The 20,386-nt window shown below is 36.7% G+C and overlaps 1 long non-coding RNA gene across 1 annotated transcript; it reads left to right on the top strand.

Moving 5' to 3' along the window:
• Positions 1–1,753: 1,753 nt before the first annotated feature.
• Positions 1,754–17,996, top strand: LOC110342140. The gene is made up of 3 exons (XR_002384137.2): positions 1,754–1,851; positions 16,421–16,643; positions 17,615–17,996. It is a non-coding gene; the product is annotated as an uncharacterized LOC110342140 (long non-coding RNA).
• The last annotated feature ends 2,390 nt before the right edge of the window (positions 17,997–20,386 follow it).

Below are 20,386 nucleotides of genomic sequence, written 5' to 3'. Positions count from 1 at the left end.
TGTGCTTTATCTTCCTTATTATAGTGAATATCATAATGCTGAACAGAGTTAATTTGAATGCTCAATTTGTTCTTGGTACCTGTTTTTCATGGAAACCATTTAATAATATCATAGAAATAGAGTTTCCATTGCTCATCACTCCTCTAGGGGTCAAGACCATGATGATGAAACCCACAAAGACAGTTGACTGGATAAGGGGGAGCTCCTGAATCCCAGACTGATGGCTGAGAGGCCAACACGGGACTGATCCAGACTCCATGAATGTAGTGCAGGGAAGAGGCCACATAAATCACTGGGGACTTGGGTAGTAGATCAGTGTTCACCATGGTTTATGAATGAGCTTTGGGAGCCCATTCCAAAGAGAGGGATGCTCTCTCTGCCTGGGCACATGGGGAAGGGCCTAGGTCCTGCCCAGGATGAAATGACAGACTTTAGAGATCCCCCCCAAGGAGGGCCTCACCCTCCCTGGGGAATGATGTGGGGATTGGGTGGGGGGCTGGGGAACTGGTGGAGGGACAAGGGAGGAGGGGTGGAAGAGGGAGCTGGGACTGACATATGAAACATTCACGTTTCTAATTTAAATAAAAACACATATTGAGAAAAAAATTTAAAAAAAGAAGTAGAGTTTCCAGAGACATGGAATAGTTAGAGCACACACACCTGTATACACGCACCACACACACACACACACCACTTACAGGATACTGAACAAACTATAAATGTTTCAAGCATAATTATATAATTTGTGCAAAGTATAACTTATATAATAGTCATAATGGAAATATTATAAAGATCTACAATAATTAGAGGAGATCATACAGGCCATCTGATTATAACCCTGGAGGACCTACTGCTCACCTGGAGCCCTAATAGAGACAATGTCATAGTTAAAGCAGTAAGAAGTTCCTGCTTGGAGGCTGGCCCACTACACAAAAGCTGATTTTCTAGACTCCACAGGCAGTCTGTAGTAGAACAAGTGAGAGATGATACTGAACATGGAGTATTGGAGTATTCGCAAAATCCTTTCCTGTTTGACAGGAAAGTTCTGGTATTTTTGTTCTACTCAGTCCTTCAACTAAATAATCCATATGGAAAGCAATTAGCTTTACCCAACCAATCTTGACTAATTTAGATGTTAACGTCTTTCCCAAATTCCCCAAACAGTGCTTGAATACTGTTGAACATCTTACTGCCCAGTTGAGTAATACAATTATTAAGCGTACTACTTATAATGATATTAGCTGGAGGCCTTTGGAGTTGCCTTTCATCAGATCAAATTACTTCTTTTTACTCAGGAAGGGAAAAGGTTTTAGTGTGAATAGATGATGAATGCCATCAAATGCTATTTATATTTTTCTTGAAAGAATTATATAATTTTCATGCCTTATTCCCATATGAATTAGCTGTATTGATTTTAAGTGTTAAAACAAATTTACAACCCTGGTCATAGTCTATCATTTAAAAAATATCTTTCTATCCCATTTGCTAATGCTATGTACTGACTCTGGTTTATACATTCTGAGTCATATTGATACTTTCCTGTTTTAAACCTTTTGTCTTTAGATATTAAGATGATCAAAATCCAAGTTAAGAAACATTTTATCTTTCATTTGTTTTGACAATGTTTATGGGCAATTTGATTAATATTTAGCAGGTTTGATCAAATATTTGTCACAGAAACTTCTTTATGGTCAATTTGGAGGAAAAAATGATGTGTCTTTAATTACTTAGTTCTTACTTTATTTTGAAATAGGATCTCACTGTATATTCCTGGCTGGCCCAGAACTCTGTATTGACCTCGCTGGTCCCATAAAAATCCAACTGCATCTGACTCCCAATGCTGAATTAAAGGTATGTTCCACCATGCTTGGCATTTTTGCATTTATTTTATCGCTCTCAGCAACATTATAAAATTCTTCCTGCAATTGTCTCATATTTATGCTAATTATTTTACTAAGTGTCACTTAAAATTTTCTATTCAATTTTTCTCCATTATTTTGATCACATTTTAAAACAACTTTAAAATATGTCTCTTTCATCTAAATTCTGGATTTTCTTGACATATCCACTAATAAATATATATGATAGAATGTACCGTACACATTGTTAGCCTTTAAACTATATGAATTTTTCTGGATTATTTCTTTCTAACCTTATTAGAGCTGTTAACATTTTATAGTTTGCTCCACTGAGAAAAGCCTAATGGCTTTATCAGGTTTAAAAATCCCTAACTGCCACTTTCTTTGCGCTACTTTTATGAACATTTTACAAGTTTACACAATGTGAATAACAATATCCTATTACTGTTTTATCATCATTTCTAAAATTCTATTACTTAGACGATCACAAATATAGTTGCAAATTATGTAATAGCAAAAAGGAGATATACAAGTTCTTTATATATAAACTGTTATTTATCTCATTAAAGTTTCACTCTGGTCTTGTTAAATAAAATTTAAGTGTAATTAATATGTGTAGCTCAATAGGTTTAGTTTAAGATATATTTGTCATTGGGTAAAAGTAAGGGAGGTTGGAGTATGTGGAAGGTAGACAATGCAATTCACAATGTAATGAACTATATCAACATAAAATAATCATAAAAGGTAAAGAAATTAATATAAATTAATGTGCCCACGATATGCATGAAACTCTTTGTAATTTGTTCACATTGCAGCTACTTTTATACCACTACTGATTCAATGTTTTCATTAAGAATGATCCTTGTTTTGTTTTCCACTGCTGTAAAAGACTATGACAGACTGGGTGGATAATAAGCAACAAAGTTTCATTTCACTTCTGGCTTTAGAAAGTCAAAAATCCACTGCATGGGCTACAGAAGAAAGCTTTTTTTGTAGCCTTTTGGAAAGCACAAGAAACATCTGAGAGAGACACAAGGAAGGGGAACTCCAAATCATTTAGTCAGTAGCACACTCCCAGCAGAAGTGTGTTGATCCATACTGAAGAGAACAGCTCTCATGAGCTAAACAGCTGGGCCACTCCGTACTGTTACAATGCCATCTGGGAAACTTGAGACCTCAACTGTTCTTGTGAATGCTCCCTCTGAACTCACATTAAAGTTGTCTTTGTAACAGCTCACAGGGAACATTCACTGGCACAGTTGATGTCTCAAGTGTCCTCAAAGAAACACGTGTATCACACAGATCTTCCTTTATCCATGGGAAGTGACAAAAGATGTGAAGAACATTAGTTATATTGCATTTGAAGGAAACTTTTCATAAAGTCCCTCTTACACTCATGTTTATAAAAACGCTAAGTTATTCAGGAAAGAGTATTGCCATTTTTATAATCTTGTAACTACAAATGCTATCAGGATATTTGCACAAATAAGATTGGGTTTTAGATTGAAGTATTTTCTCACTTACTTATAAAAGCAAGAAAATAGATCCCCAATTTTTTTGTTTTGTCCTCTTTATCAACAAAGGCATGAGATCACTAATTACTTCTTCCCATTCCAGCAGGAAAACAGCCAACTGATCCAAATGAGAACCTATCTGATCCTGAAGCTGCTTCTTCTTGGGGATCACAAGTAGATCTATATTTCTAGAACTGAGTTTGGACTTTATTTAGGAAGTTAGAAAGTTAAGTTTACAATTTTAAAAAAGTTATTTTCATAAATATAATCATTGCAAAATGCAATACAGATATTAAACATTTTTAAAAACAAAATTCAGTTCTCATTAGCATAGTCACAGAATTGCATAGCATCACCACCATCTGAATATGGAACATTTTAACAAGTGTGTGTGTTTGAGTGTGGGGAGGGTGTGCCATGAATCTTGTTCCAGTTCTATCTGGTTTGTAAGGTTACTTACTTCCTGAGGGTCATAAGATTCCTCCAAGATAGAGTATTTCATCTCAGAGGCTATTATTACAAAACGAATAGTTAATGGGTTTGTCTTAATTAAGGTTTCTATTGATGTGAATATCTATCTATCTATCTATCTATCTATCTATCTATCTATCTATCTATCTATGTTTTTCAAGACAGGGTTTCTATGTGTATCTCTGGAGCCTGTCCTGAAACTCACTCTATATATACAGAGATCCATCTACCTCTTCCTCCCAAGTGTTGGTGTTAAAGGCATGTGTACCACTGCCTATCTCCATGCCAACACTTATAAAGGAAAACATTTAACTGGAGTGGCTTATAGTTTCTGATGCTTACTCCATTATCATTCTGGTGGGACACGGCAACACACAGACAGATATGGTGCTGGACAAAGAGCTGAGAGTTCTCCATCTTCATCCACAGGAAACAGGAAGTGAACTGTCTATCACATTGAACATAGCTTGAGGAAAAGAGACCTCAAAATCCACCGAATTTCACTAACAAGCACATACCCACTCCAGCACAAACACAGGGTTGATTATCTTCTCATGGGATTATGATTTCCTTGAATATTTTCAGTGAGAAAATAGGTATTAAAAGCCCTTCCTTAATTTTAATTGAATTACTAACATTTATATTAAGTACTGTTAAGTTCTTATGTATTTTGAATTGTAACATGCATTCTTTCCCGCCATTTACCTGGGTCCTGTCTCTGTCTCTGCCCCCAAATAACACACGAGACACTATATTAATTATGAAGCTGTTGGCTGTTTGCTATGGTTTCTTAATGGCTAGCTCTGACTTAATTATTAACCCATAATTACTAATATATATTTTTATAAGGATGTATCTTTCCGAGGATGCCATCCTGATGTGTCCTCTCCTCCCAGGATCTCATGGTGACTCTCTATTCTTGAATACACTTCCCAGAATCCTCCTCGACTCTTCATTCCACCTATCTTGCTTCCCTATTGGCCAATAGTGCTTTATTTACCTGCCAATAAGACAACATATACACAGAAGGACTTTCCCTACCATTAAATAGGAATTATTGCCAAGTTTTCAATGTTCTATTATAACGGTTTTGTTTTTATTTATCTGTCATTAGTAGTAAATCAACTAAACTATTAATTCTAATTTAGCTTGTTTTTTATTGTACATCATATAATTTTGATATGTACTCAATACCTAAGAGACCATAAACATTACTGTCCAACAATATTGAGTCCTATGGTTTTTACCAATTTATTTATAATCCTTGATCTTACATGTAAGGTCTAAAATTGTTTTGATTAGTTTTAAGCAGTATGTAACATAAATTATAATGTATCCAATATTATTTTCTTACTACTGGTTATCTACTGTAAGAGCATTTCCTGAAAAAATATATTGCCATTTCTTCATTCTATTTTCTGTGAACCCTTTCTTAAATCATGGCCTTTTCCTGATTTGCGTCTTTGCTATATTCATTTGATTCCCATCAGTCAAGATGCTTGCTGCCATTAAATTCTCCCAACTCTAATCCAAAAATGACCTATTCACTACATAAAAGCAGGATTTTAATGAAAATATTTTATTTAAAACTGATAAAGCAAGTAAGCAAAAATATAAACAGCATTCGGGATAAATATAATTCTATTTTTCTTTTTTTTTTTGTAAAACTGATAGTGTCTTCATCATTTGAAATTTGGAGTTACTTTCGAGTTACAGTCAATGCACATCAATTTTAATATAACACATTGTAGTTTTCTTGATTCACACCCACTGCTACTTTTCAGTCCCCCCCCCATGCTTTTCCATCCACAAAACTGGGGCTCAGCTGTGAGTGGGAGTGTTTCCCAGGCCCTTTCCAAAGTTCACCAACTGTTTCCTTATTTTATCATTAAGATAGGATTTTGACTGTGGGAGATGTTAGCGGGTTCCAGGAATAGTGTCCCTGAAAGAAAATGATAGGGCTCAGTAAACTTTCTTCATGTGCCTTCAACTAGAATATACAAGATGAAAGGAACATATATATTTTCAAAGCCCTGTTGGCATTCCAAGTATGCTGTTTTATTTTTTAAGAATTGAATAAATAAAACATTCTAAGTTTCAGTGAGAGACACACAAAGCAATGGAAGGAATCACTGGCTCTGAGCTTCCCTGCGATTTTGCAGTGGCCCTGGTAAGGATGTGAGTGTCCCTTTCATTTCTGACTGCTATATTAGAAACAAAGTCCAGTTTGTTTTACCCAGATCGTAATCTTAGAAACACAGTTGCCAAATGGTCCAGTCCCTAAAAGCTGGCTATTTATCACCTGAAGAATGTAGGAAGATTTACAGTAAAATCAGCTTTTAAAGTATGAAAGATGTGTGGTATCGATTGTGGCGGAGGAGGCAGAAAGTCTGCATTTTAAGCAACTTTGTGTGCCTTGAACATCAGCAGATGCTGTTGATGAATCCCAAACAGGAGCATGTGAGATTTATCCTCCTCTATGCTCTTCTCTCAGCCAACATTACCCATTCACTCAGGAGCACTTATGCTTCTGGAACAAGAACAACAAAAAGAAAGCGCTCTTGTAATGCATCAGGGAAGAATATTTCTGCCTAGCAAAAAAGAAAACCATTACATACAATACATAGCTGAATTTCATTTATAAGGTATATGCCAGTGGACTTACAATATTGTCTTTAATGCTATCAGAGAATAATTTTGATGCAAATCCCACTCACATGCAAATAAAACAATTGCCAAAGTAGCTCTCAAAGCTCAAATATTCATCTTGACCTCATCGTCCACCTTTTGCAACTAACATACAACAGCCTACGATGGCCCTATTTCCTGGGAAAATTATAAAACTCATGCCACAAATACTGACTTTAGTGCTTTTCCTTATGTGTGCATGTATGTTGTATGTGTGCTCATATATATGTGCACATATACATGTGTGAGCACATGTATAGCCACAAGCATCTAGAGGGCCTTTCTGTATGCTTTATCCATTTTGTAGTTTTGAGACAAGGCATTTCAATGACCCAGGAGTTCACTCATTTGTCACTAACAGCTATTCAGTGATCTGCAGCCATCCTAGCTCCACTCATACCAAGCTAGACTTACAGGCATTTATTAGGTTTAGATTTTATGGGTCCTTGGAATGGAAACTCAGGCTTTTGTCCTTATAGAACAAGTCTGTCACCCACAGGAGTACTCCCAGCCTTGATAATTCTTTGTTTAATCTAGCATAGCAAATAGTACATATTGTATACTTATTCCCACAGTGCAACTAAGTTTAACAAACACACAGCAGCATTTGCCTTAGAACATTAAGACCCATGTTGGTTTGAGAAGTCCAACCAAAATGCAGTTACTTGGACCTTACTGACATCAGTGTATAAACACAGGATTGCAATTATCTTCTTCCTGGCAAATTAGCTTAAAAACAAAACTCTGAAAATATTTTCAAGCAGATAATAAACAGAATACTGGAAAAGGATGCTGGGACATAGAAAATCTGCACAGGGAAAATTTAAAATAATCTTTAGATAGAAAGTGTGGAAAAGCAGATTGTAGCATTAAACACTTTATTAGCTGACACACTTGGAATTAAAACCATGTGGAGAGAGAGAGAGATTAGTAGCAAACAAACACAACAAATAGCAGATGATTACAATGGGCAGGGAAATCAAGAGGGATTTTTAAATGTCCATTGCTGCATATCCTTCAATTTTAATTATATTATATATTATAATACATTACAGATAGAAAAAAATGTTACCATTTGCTCTTTAATGGCATAACCCTAAGAAGAAATAGTAGCATACAGTAAAGTGCATGGATCATCATAGAAGTTTAAATATTCTGTGGTTTTTTTACCCATTAAAACTTAAATATCAGTGATTATTCTGAGAAAATGATGATGATTTCTGCCAGGAATCAACCAAAAATTTCAGTCTCAAGAGAGAAAGTACTAGGTACTTGTGAATACACTAGACAATTCCAAGAATGCCAGCCCAAATAATTTTAATTGCTGTATTTATTTTTACTTTATTTTTTATGGATTTTTTATTACTTATTTTTAAATTTAAATTTAGATTAGAAACAAGGTTGCTTTGCAAGTCAGTTCCAGGTCCCTCTCCGTTTCCCTCCCCTCCTCCCGTGCCCTCCCCGCAACCCCCCACCCAATACCCCTCATTTCCCCAGGTAGGGTAAGGCCCTCTATGGGGGTGTCCATAGTCTGTCATTTCATCCAGGGCAGGGCCTAGACCCTCCCCCAAGAGTTCAGGGTAAGAGTGCATCTCACATTGTTGGATGGGAGTCCAAAGTCCATGTGTATACTCGGGATAAATACTGATCTACTGCCCAAGGCTCAATAGATTACCTAGGCCTCCTCACTGACACCCCCATTCAGGGGGTCTTGATCAGTCTCATGCTGGATTCCCAGGCATCAAGCCTGGGATTCAAGAGTTAACTTTTGTCTGGTCAGCTGTTTCTGGGAGTTAAACCAGCCCAGTCTTAACCCCTTTGGTCATCAGTCCTCCCTCTCTGTTACTGGCTTTCTTGAGTTCAGCTCAGTGCTTAGCCGTGGGAGTCTGCCTCTTCTTCCATAAATACGTATAATTTACAGATGTATGTGCATTGTACATATATATCCATAAATGTATGTGAGTATAGTAGTAACCTCCCATATCTGAGGTTTCTGTATCCACGATAAAGCCAAAAATAAATGGAAAATACTTTGAAAAGTAATTGTATCACAACTGAACAGAGATGACAAGAAAGTGAACTTTCCCGTTATTATTTTTTAAATGACAGGATGAATACTACTTGCATTGCATTTCTTTTCTTTCTTTTTTTTCACTTTTTTTGTTTTGTTTTTTGAGACGGGGTTTCTCTGTGACTTTGGAGGCTGTCCTGGAAGTAACTCTAGTATACCAGGCTGGTCTGGAACTCACAGAGGTCTGCTTGCCTCTGCCTCCCTAGTGCTGGCATTAAAGGGGTGTGCCACCACCGCCTGGCTACATTGCATTTCTACTGTGCTATATTTTATAGGTTGGAGGTGGTGGTCTAAACTATATTGTCACAGATGTGTGTAAGTCATATGCAAATTTTGTGCCATTTAATCTAAGGGCCTGCAGCATCCATAACTTGGTTCAAGTTAGAATTTGGATGCTGCATGTTTTGAATGTTTGTAGCTTGTAGCAACTGATGTAATTGTCATGGGACTTTTAGGAGGTGAAGTCCGGCTGAAATCAGATATAAGGAATGGGCATTTGACATTGACACCTGTCCCTGATTCTTACCTGGCAGCTGCCATGTAAATAAGATATTGTGTCACTCTCATCCTCCCGGATGGAGCTGTTATGCCCTGCTTCATTTGCTATGATGGACTGAAATTTCTCTGGAATGCACAGTCACATACAGACCCCCCCACAGACACAATTTGAGTGAGGTTACTCATAAATGCACATCATTCATAGTAAAGTGGGAGGTTCCTGCAGTAGATTGGCTTCCAGCAAGCATAGAAGTCTTTGTAAGCCATATGGAACAAGACCCTCCTTCTCATTGCTCTCCTCAAGCTGTTGTTCTACTTTTCATTTTATTCTGCCCCAATATTCTTGAATTTGAACTTATATGTAAAAAATATCGATTCTGATTTCCATCGCAGATTTCATTTCAATCTGTTCACTATTTCTTCTTAGCTTTCCAATGCAGAATTTCTAGTCTTTTCTGAGATTCATCCCAGAAGAGCCCTCTTGACCCAACCCTCTCTCATTTTCAGAAGCTCACTCACTTGTTTATGTTTTTGTCCTGTTTCTCTTTCAAAGAGGGCGTAACAGTCTCAAACTGATAAAATTATTTCTATAACTGTTTCTTCTTTCTCCATAGATCAGCATATAAACACAGTATTATTTATACACTTAATCAACTATTACTAAACATCTGCCATTCCCAGGTACTATTCCTAGCACTAGAGACATTGCACAGATAAAGACGAAAAGAAAAAAAAAAGACCCAGGAAATCCATCCTCTATTCAATTATATACTCTGACGTAAGAGGAAGAGGGAGTGATAAAAAATGTTTACATTTTACCATTTTGGATTGCATGCTATAACTATTAAAAACAAAAATCAGAATATCTAAGTGATAGGGGCAGGCTAATTTTATTAGTTACATTTCTATTGCAGTGACAAACACCATGAGGTTCCCACCACAAAAAAATTCCCAAAAACAACAACAACAAAAAACTTAAAAAAGAAGGTGTTTAATGGGATTTACAGCTTCAGTAGGTTAGAATTCATAGTTGCAGAGAAAAGTCATGTCAGGAAAAGACAAGCACTCATATCTTGATTGGAGATCAGGGGACAGAGAGCACATTGGGAATGCAAGAGTCTTTTGAAACATCAAAATCCTCCTCTAGTCACACGTGTCCTACAAAGAAGCTGTGTCTCTCAATCCTTCCAAACAGCTTCACTAACTGGGGTCCAAGTGCTCAAACATATGACCATGTGGGGGCCGTTCGCATTCAAATCAGACGGTTATGAAGAAGCAAAAGAGTAGTGTGTGACTACATGGGTGAAATTTTAGGACTTGCAAATGTAAAGCACTCTACATTTTGACCAAGGAAATGACCAGGACACCCTTGTGCCTATAGCAGAGTTAGCAGTGGAGGACAGAGAATTATGAGTTTGCTAAATTAGGCAAGTGACACCACAATGATACTGATGCTCACAGACTGCAATCTGATCTCTGTGCTACATTCAGAAGGAAATGGGATGGGACTAGGTAGTACAGGACAGGGTAGTATTTTATCTCTTTTCTTTCAACTAACTTTCTGAATCTATAATCCATGCAACTATCCTCAATTTACTCATCTAACTGTACTGCAAGATGGTTTCTGCCCATTTTGTTTAGCTGAATGTTACAAGCAAAGAATGACAAAATCTGCTTGGATGTTCTTACTGCCTTATTGTTCAGATCTTTGCTCAGTTACCCATCCACTCCTGCATGCAAGGAATTTGCCTGAATCCCACGTTTCATACTTATGTTCAATGTGATATCTATATGCCACCATCTCCACCTCATTAGCGAACGGGGGATACAAATTGGAAAGGAAGAGGTCAAGCTTTCACTATTTGCAGATGATATGATAGTTTACATAAATGACCCAAAAAACTACCAGGGAACTCCTACAGCTGATAAATAGTTTCAGCAAAATGGCAGGATACAAGATCAACTCAAGAAAATCAGTAGCCCTACTATATGCAGAAGATAAAAGGGCTGAGAAAGAAATCAGAGAAACATCACCCTTTACATTTGCCACAAACAACATAAAATACCTCGGGGTAACACTAACCATGCAAGTGAAAGACATGTATCGCAAGAACTTTGAGTTATTAAAAAAAAAAGAAATTAAAGAAGACACCAGAAAATGGAGAGATCTCCCATGTTCTTGGATAGGTAGGATAAATGTAGAAATAATGGAACTCTTGCCAAAAGCAATCTACAGATTCAATGCAATCCCCATTAAAACCCAAGCGCAATTTTTCACAGACCTTGAAAGAACAATAATCAACTTTATATGGAAAAACAAAAGACCCAGAATAACCAAGACAACTCTATTGAACAAAGCAATCCCCTGAGACATTATCATCCCTGACTTCAAGCTCTACTAAAGAGCTATAGTCCTGAAAAAAGCTTGGTATTCACACAAAAATACACAGGCAGAACAATGGAATCTAATTGAACACCCCGATATTAACCCATACACATAGAACATCTGGTCTTTGACAAAGAAGCTGAAATTATACAGTGGAAAAAAGGCATCTTCAACAAATGCTGCAGGCAGAACTGGATGCTAGCATGTAGAAGAATGCGGATAAATCCATGTGTATCACCATGCAAAAATCTTAAGTCCAAATGGATCAAAGACCACAACATAAATCCACCTACACTGAACTTCTTAGAAGAGAAAGTGGGAGGTACCCTTGAACAAATTGGTACAGGAGACAGCTTCCTGAACATAGCACCAGTAGCACAGACACTGAGGTCAACAATTAATACATGGGACTTCCTGAAATTGAGAAGCTTCTGTAAGGCAAAGGACACTGTCAACAAGACAAAAAGGCAGTCCACAGAATGGGAAAAGATATGCACTCACTCCACATCTGACAGACGGTTGATCCCCAAAATTAACAAAGAACTCAAGAAGCAAGACTCCAAAACACAAAAGGATCTAATTAAAAAGTGGGCTACAGAACTAAATAAAGAATTCTTGGCCGGGCGTTGGTGGTGCACGCCTTTAATCCCAGCACTCGGGAGGCAGAGGCAGGCGGATCTCTGTGAGTTCGAGGCCAGCCTGGTCTACAAGAGCTAGTTCCAGGACAGCCTCCAAAAGCCTCAGAGAAACCCTGCCTCGAAAAAAAAAGAATTCTCAATAGAGGAGTCTGAAATATCTGAAAGACACTTAAGAAAGTGCTCAATATCCCTAGCCATCAGGGAAATGCAAATCAAAACAACTCTGAGATACCATCTTACTCCTGTCAGGATGGCTAAAATCAAAAACACCAATGACAGTTTATGCTGGAGAGAATGTGGAGAAAGGGGAATACTCCTCCATTGCTGGTGGGAGTGCCAACTTATACAGCCACTTTGGAAATTGGTATGGAGATTCCTCTGGAAAATAGGAATCAGCAAAGTCACATGATCCAGCAATTCTACTCTGAGGCATATACCCAAAAGTTGCACATTCATACAACAAGGATGTCTGTTCTACTATGTTCATAACAGCATTATTTGTAATAGACAGAACCTGGAAGCAACATAGATGCCCCTCAACTGAAGAGTGGATAGAGAAAATGTGGTACATTTACACAATGGAGTACTATTCCGCAGAAAAAAAAACCAATGGAATCTTGAAATTTGCAGACAAATGGACAGCACTAGAAGAAACCATCCTGAGTGCAGGAACCTAGTCACAAAAAAATCACACTGTATCTACTCACTCATATATGGATTTTAGACATGGATCAGGGGAGTGCCAGCCTACAATCCCACTGCCAGAGTGTCTGGGATACAAAACCTTCAACTAATGTTACATATATGTAGATGGCTTAGGTTGGTCCAATGCAGGCTCCCTAGTTGTTGGTTCAGACTCTGTGAGTTCCAATTAGCTAGGGTAGATTTCTGTGGGGTTTCTTGCGATGATTTTGACCCCTCTTGATCCTATAATCCTTCTTCTCTCTCTTCTTCAGGATTTCCCGAGTTCAGCCTAATGTTTGATTGTGGGTCTCTGCATGTGATTACGTTAGTTACTGGATGAAGGCTCTCTGATGACAATTGGTGTAGTTACCAATATTATCACTGGAGGTGGCTGGTTCAGGCTATATATCCATTATTGCTAGAAGTCTTAGCTGGGGTCATCCTTGAAAATCTATGGGAGTTTCCCTTGCATCAGGTTTCTACATGACCCTGAAATTCTCCCTCTTTCCAGTTACCTCTTTCAGTACTGTCTCCCTCCATCTACTCCTCAGCATGATCCCCCAAGTTCCCATCTTCCCAAGCCCCCAAATCTTCCACCTCCTCACTCCTTACTCACCTACCCAGGAGATCTCTTCTATTTGCACTTCCCAGGGATATCAATTCATCTCCCCTTGGGTCCTCCTCTTACCTAACCTGTCTAGGTATATGGATTATAGCATGGTTATTCTCTACTTTACAGCTAATATTTGCTTATGAATGATTATATATCATGAATCATTCTGAGTTTATTTTACTTCACTCAGGATGATATTTTCTAGTTCCTTACATTTGCCTTCAAATTTTCTGATGTCATTGTTTTTAGCAGTTATATAATATTCCATTGTATAAATGTACTACTTTTTCTTTATTCATTCTTTGGTTGAGGGCATTTAAGTTTTTTCCATGTTCTGCTTATTATGAACAAGACATAGTTGAGTGAATTGAATTTTCTTGTGTTATGATTGAGAATTCCTTGGGTATATGCCCAAGGGTGATATAACTGGGTCTTGAGGTAGATTGATTCCCAATTTTCTGAGGAACTGCCATATTGATTTCCAAAATGGTTGTACAAGTTTGCACTCCCACTAACAATAGAGGAATGTTCTCCTTGTGCCACATCCTTTCCAACATAAACTGTCATATGTTTTTTTTAATCTTAGCTATTCTGTGAGGTATAAGATGGAATTTCAGAGTCTTGATACTTCTCGGTGCTCTCTGACATTCTCCAAAACACAATTGCCATTTAATATGTTTGCTTTATGGACATTTATTTTTAGTTAGGCAGCTAGAATTTACTACTGTATTTTCTATCACTCAAGGTTATTTGATTTCTAAAAGCATCTATTGATTTTATACTATAAAGTTAGTGTTATGTTCATACATAAAAGCTCTAATCATTTCATAATAAGTACTAGAAGAATGGAAAGCTCTGATTTTTGTTAAGGGAATTATTGTTCCTAGTATAAGAGAATGAATAAAATCCTGAATTTGAACTTTTACTGAACAGAGCAATATTCTTAACTGTGTTTATATAAGAGTTTATATAAGACAATTACAACAAAAATTTAAACCTTATAGATACTGTTAAAACTATTAATAGTAAATTACATTTTTGTGGACAAATGCATGGTAGGACCATGACCTACTCAACCTCTTGAGGACACACACGTACAGTTATGTTCAGCCCTTTGGTTCAGACATATGAGTACAAATAATATATAATTTTCAGGGTGCTAATATTCTTCATTATCTCTCCTCTTGATGACATATAATAGTCTATTTAGTAAGAACTTCTATCAGCCTGAATTAAATTCAATTCCATACAATGATGAATTCATATACTGAATAAGAAATGGAAATTCTTATTTTTAGCAATTGACACATTTATATTTTTAACACTGAGTAAAAACTATTTTGTAAAGGATAACAGACTTTTGATTACACATCTTTAAATAGATACTAATAATAGGTTGCTTGCAATGTTAACTGTGATATGACTTATATAATCAACTCATTAACTTTAATAGTAAAGGATGAGCTATATATCCATAAACAAATAAACAGCACAAGCAGCTCCAGAAAAGTGAGCTAATATACCCAATTCTATACACTTATTGAGGTGGGAAGTGAAGATTTTCTGAGTTGCTGCTCAAGTGTTTCACTATTGGGGAGGATTGGGTCCTAGTGTATTCATTTATTAACTCTTTCTGAAAATTAAGATGAAATTTAGTCTTTAATAATTCTGGACTCAGACAGACTGAATGGAAATGTCTATTCAACCTGTGAATTGTGTCTGTATGAATTATTTATCCTTTCTTAATCTTCATTATCTTTTGTGTAGTATGGAGTGACAAATAGAGGGGGAAAGCAATTAGTGTGATATTCTGTTTATATATTATTAGTAATATATATTATCCTATCCATTTATTAAAGATACTGGGACAAAAAAGCCATTACATTAAGCAGGTCATAGTCCTTTTTCTTCAAGAGAAGCCAAAGTGTAAACCAATAATTATTAAATAACATAACATTATTGAAGACTGATAAAGCTAGAATGTTCTTCTATCCACATGCATTGCATGACAGGCTTCTCCTGTCAGGTTTTAAAGTCAGGACTATTGCCTGTGATTATGAGCTATCCCAGAGTAGGAGTTGAATGGATGGTTTCAGGTAACTAGATGATCTCTCCTAGACCAATTCCATGCAAATAAGGAAGTATTCAACACTAGAATACACCACTGAGATCTATACCTTCTCAGAGACCCTGTGGAGTATCGTGTTGTCTTTCTGCCACCTCCCTGGGCCCTGCTGCAGTTTCAGCCCCCAAATAACACACAGGACACTATATTAATTATAAGCTGTTGGCCATTTGTTATTGTTTCTCATTGGCTAGCTTAGCTCTGACTTAATTATTGACCCATAATCACCAATATATATTTTATAAGGATTTATCTTTACGAGAACTCAGACTTGTGTCCCCTCTTCCTGGGAATCACATGGCAACAGCTCCTTTCGCTGAATCCTCCTAGACTCCTAGTCCCACCTATCTTGCTTCCCTATTTGGCCAACAGTGATTTATTTATATGTACACAGGACTTCCCCATCCCTGTGGAAGTGATGCTCCTATAGCAGAAAAAAGAGTTTCAGAAGTTTTCTAGAAGATAAGGTTGGTATATATTCTCCCTTAGTTGACTGATTTGATGACTTTGGGAGCACCAAGCAAGAAGTAATACATTCACATTTTCTGCTACATGTCTACTTTGTCCTCATATGTCATACACAGGAAAGACACGAATGGTAAATTATTTTCATTTCTGGAGCTATGGGAATACCAGTGATATGGATTGTAGAGCAGTCAGCTAGGAATAGGATGTTTCTCACTGTGTAACACTAGACTTCTATAAAAACAGTCGGCATTGAGCCTAGGAAGATGAGAAGGAAGGTTAGAGCATACATATGCACTGTTTTAAAGGTCTATTTTTTGTTGCAGGGTAAATGTAAGAATGTAATTAAGAGCAAATAATTCCTCATTGAATAAATATTTAACAACCATGTACTCTGTACACTTCCAGGTATTGCAAAGTAATGATCAAAAGATTAGATATGGATTCTTGTGGAGCTCAAATCCTTGTGGAAAAAAAGATAACATGTGGAAACAAATAAAACATAGCCCGGGAATGATTTGCAATGTTAAAAGTGTTACAAAGTCAAAATAAGGTGTTGAATAAAAGAGTGACAAGGGGACAATGTGTGAATCTGCTGTCAAATATCAGTTTCTATGCTGAGATCTGAAAGGTGAGGATCATGGAAATATGGGAAGATATGTTATCAGAGTCTTTAGGTACTGGTTTGGGTCTGATGCTATCACTGGCAGAGTAAACTCAAACCATATGAAGCAATGCAACCTTCAAAGTGTTGAAGCAGAGGGTCTTGGAGGAAGTATAAAAAGATCTTCTCTTCCTGGTGGGCAGGTTGTAACTTTACAGTTTATTCTAAGGTTAAGGGCCTAGTAAAATAGTTTGGAACCAATTCTAGGAGAAAGTAAAATCAGAGAAACACTTTGAGAACTAGCAATTCCACTGTTTAAGTTAGTACCGATAAATTTTTGTAGGGTTTCTACAAAAATATTCTAGTATAAAATTTGCATACCATATACTCTTCCAGTATACTTGTCAGTAATTTTTAGTATGTTAGTCAGTTTATTAAACCATCGATTTGATCTTAGAGAAATATCATCCGCAAAGAGGCAAATTTGGATCTTTAGCTTTCTTCTTATTTTGTCATTCAATTTTCCCCCAGCATCATATGGGTACACACACACACACACACACACACACACACACACACACACACACAGAGAGACAGACACACACACAGTGTCTAAGCAACTTAGTCTATGTCTTATATATGTTTTACATCCATAATTTATATGCTTTGGTCATCTTTGAACAATATAATCAGCCACAGGAGAAAATTTAGAAGACATTGTCATTTAAAAATGAAGTATCTTTTGGTAGGTTAATGTTTTTAAGGCTTAATCCCAACACTATAATAATGAGAGCAGTGGGACCTAATAATTGGGAAATAATTGGATGAAGAGGGTTCTTACTTCATCAGCGGAACAATCCACATGTTGATGGATTTGCAATTGCATGATATTATTGGGATGTAGTGGAAATTCTAAGTAGAGGGAGTAGGTCTTTCACAGAGAAGCTTTCAAAGGCTACCTTTATCCTATCCACCTGTCTGACTCCTTTCTCTCACAGGGTGAGTTGTTTAGCTCCAACATGCCTCTCTGCCACAGTCCTCTGCGTTATGAAATACGAGAAACAATCTAGTCAACTGACCATGATATAAAACTGCTGAAGACATGAGCAAAATGCTTTCTCCTGAAAAGATGTTTATACATGTTTTCATGATGGTCAATAGTAGACTAAAAAAGAGGTACAATGGAAATTCAGAATGGAAAAACAGACACATTTGGATACTGGAATTTTGATCAGCACTAAGAAGAAAAGAGCTATACAGCAATGAGAAGATATAAAGATATATCCACATATAGTATATATCATGTTTCAGTTGGGTTCCCTCACCAAACTGAAAGCCCATATATTATAGATTTCAAGCAATGATGTTTGGAAACACATATCCAGTGAAAACATTCAAGATCAAAAGAAGTTAGGAGAAGGAAAATTAGTAGGTGGAACACAAAATCTTTTAGCAAGTAAGAGTGCAGTGTCAGAAACGTTAGTCATGAGTGTATGGAACCACATTCATGTAGAACCACAAAATGTACAATATGCTAAGAGTACACATAAAACTATGTAGTCTAGACAACATTGGCCAATTTTGTCCAAATTTTTTGACAAATGTATCTTCTGATGGGAGACACTGATAAAGGATGAGGCTGAACATCAATAACTTCAAGACAGAAATGTGAAATCTGTATAACTTTTACTCGGTTTTTCTGTGAATATAAGAATCTAAAATATAAAGCTGTTGGGGGAAGTCCTGTGCATTTGTCAATAAAGACTGTCTGGCCAATAGGAATCTAGATAGGTGGGACTAGGAGTCCAGGAGGATTCTGGGAAGGAGAAACACAGAAAGAGTCAACATGTAACGCCATAGGGTCGGAAGCCCGGAACTATTCTCCGGTAAGAGAAATACTTAGATTAACAATTATGGGGTAATTACTTAAGTCAGAGCTAGCCAGTGAGAAACAAGCAAGGCCAACAGCTTCATAATTAATACAGCGTCTTGTGTGTTTATTTGGGGACTACAAAGCGGCAGAGCCCAGGCAACTGGCGGGAGATAAACCAAAGCGGCTAGCAAAGAATATAGGCCTGTATGGTGGCTCATACCTTTGTTCTCAGCACTTGGGAATTGGAAGAAGGTGAATTTCCAAGAATTTGAGTCTAGTCTATAGAATAAAACACAAAACATTAGAACATAAACAACACACACACACATACACATTAACTTACATATGTACATGTTAACTGTAGTTGTGATTTGAATTGGGGTGCCCTTTGTGGAAACAATGGAAAATCTATGATTTTAAAGCTATGACTTTCATATACAATAGATATATTGGGTGGTAAAATTTCTCTTACTCTGGAGGTTAAGTTAGGAACAGACTTAAATACAGGAGTTAAGACCAGCCTGGGAAATGTAGCAAGAACTTATCTCCAAAACAAGACAAATAATAAGAATAATAAAACAAATCAGATCAAAATCATTGTTTGCAGTGTGCTGGGATAGGAGAAAAATAAATGGTGAATCACTAATTTAATGCTTAAGACTAAATTTTAGTTTTCACTGTAGCAGAGAAATGTAAGGAGGTCTCACTTTAGTTTGTTAGTACATAGGAATGCATGGCAGCAATCAAGTTTGTTAGTTTACATCTTTAGTAGAATGTGTGGTTTTCACATTCAAGGGGAATTTTACATAGGTACAGAATAGCATTTCTGAAATTCAGGCGGAAATTAATAGGACACAGAAGGTTGGAAGACGTGCCAGATTAGTCTGTGTGTTCTCAGAGACACTCATCTCCTTTCCCTGTTCTGCTCTGCATCACCAGTGGTCTAGTCAGTGTTGGCCAAGTTTCATGGTGTTTGGACAATGGAAGGTACTATTGAAGACTGCAAGGCAAATGATGGAGGTTTAGTGTCTCCCAGATCTACTAGCCTCTGGGGATCTGCTAGTCACCTCAGACTCTGTGTCTAGATGTATCTCTCCAAAACCTGATGCTCTTTGATACCTTGCTCTAAGAGTGAAACATGGCAGTTACCTCATTGCTTCCTCTCTGTCCTTCTTTTACTTTTGACATCTAACCATTGAGTTTGAGTAAAATTCCTTCATAAATCCTAGAGAGATTATTTTGTTTGTTTTTCTGGAGTAGATCCTAATTTATAGATGTTTTGAGCATGTGATGGAGTGTATGTGTGTGTGTGTGTGTGTGTGTGTGTGTGTGTGTGTGTGTGTATGTGTGTTACTTAAAGCAATAGGAAAACTAAATGAAACAATAGTTGTGTTGTTTTATTTCTTGACAATAGCACTCATAAGGCAGAACATTTGTCCCCTTTATTCAATCATACATTTTCAGGGCATAGAACACTACTTAGGCTTTGTAAAGACTTGATAAAAGTGTTTTTAAAAACAAATCCATCAAATAATTAGGTGATTTCTGAGAGCACTGTTAATATTTTATTTATTTCAAAGTTATTTTTAGACTCAAACATCCTTACTTCTTAAAATTAAAATTTTATATATGTTATGATTGAAAATATGTTATTTGTTTTCTTCTCCTTCTGTACTTTAATCAACACCACTGTTTCTCATTAAACTTGCAGGGACAAATTTAATAAAAGTGATTAAATTTGGTACAAATGGAATGAAAAACAAATAGTGATTCATATTCCAAATACTGCATTCACAATATAGGTCTATAAAATCAAGTTTTGAAGGGACGAGAATTTTGTTTAACACTCTTTGATATTTTAAGTATCAATCCAGTGGAGGCAAATTTATTTTCTTCC

The sequence above is a fragment of the Mesocricetus auratus genome, unplaced genomic scaffold (assembly GCF_017639785.1).
Source record: "Mesocricetus auratus isolate SY011 unplaced genomic scaffold, BCM_Maur_2.0 Super-Scaffold_100008, whole genome shotgun sequence".
In the NCBI taxonomy this organism is placed as follows: domain Eukaryota; kingdom Metazoa; phylum Chordata; class Mammalia; order Rodentia; family Cricetidae; genus Mesocricetus; species Mesocricetus auratus.
Note: the sequence above shows the minus strand (reverse complement) of the source record. Positions and strands in the feature narration are given on the sequence as shown.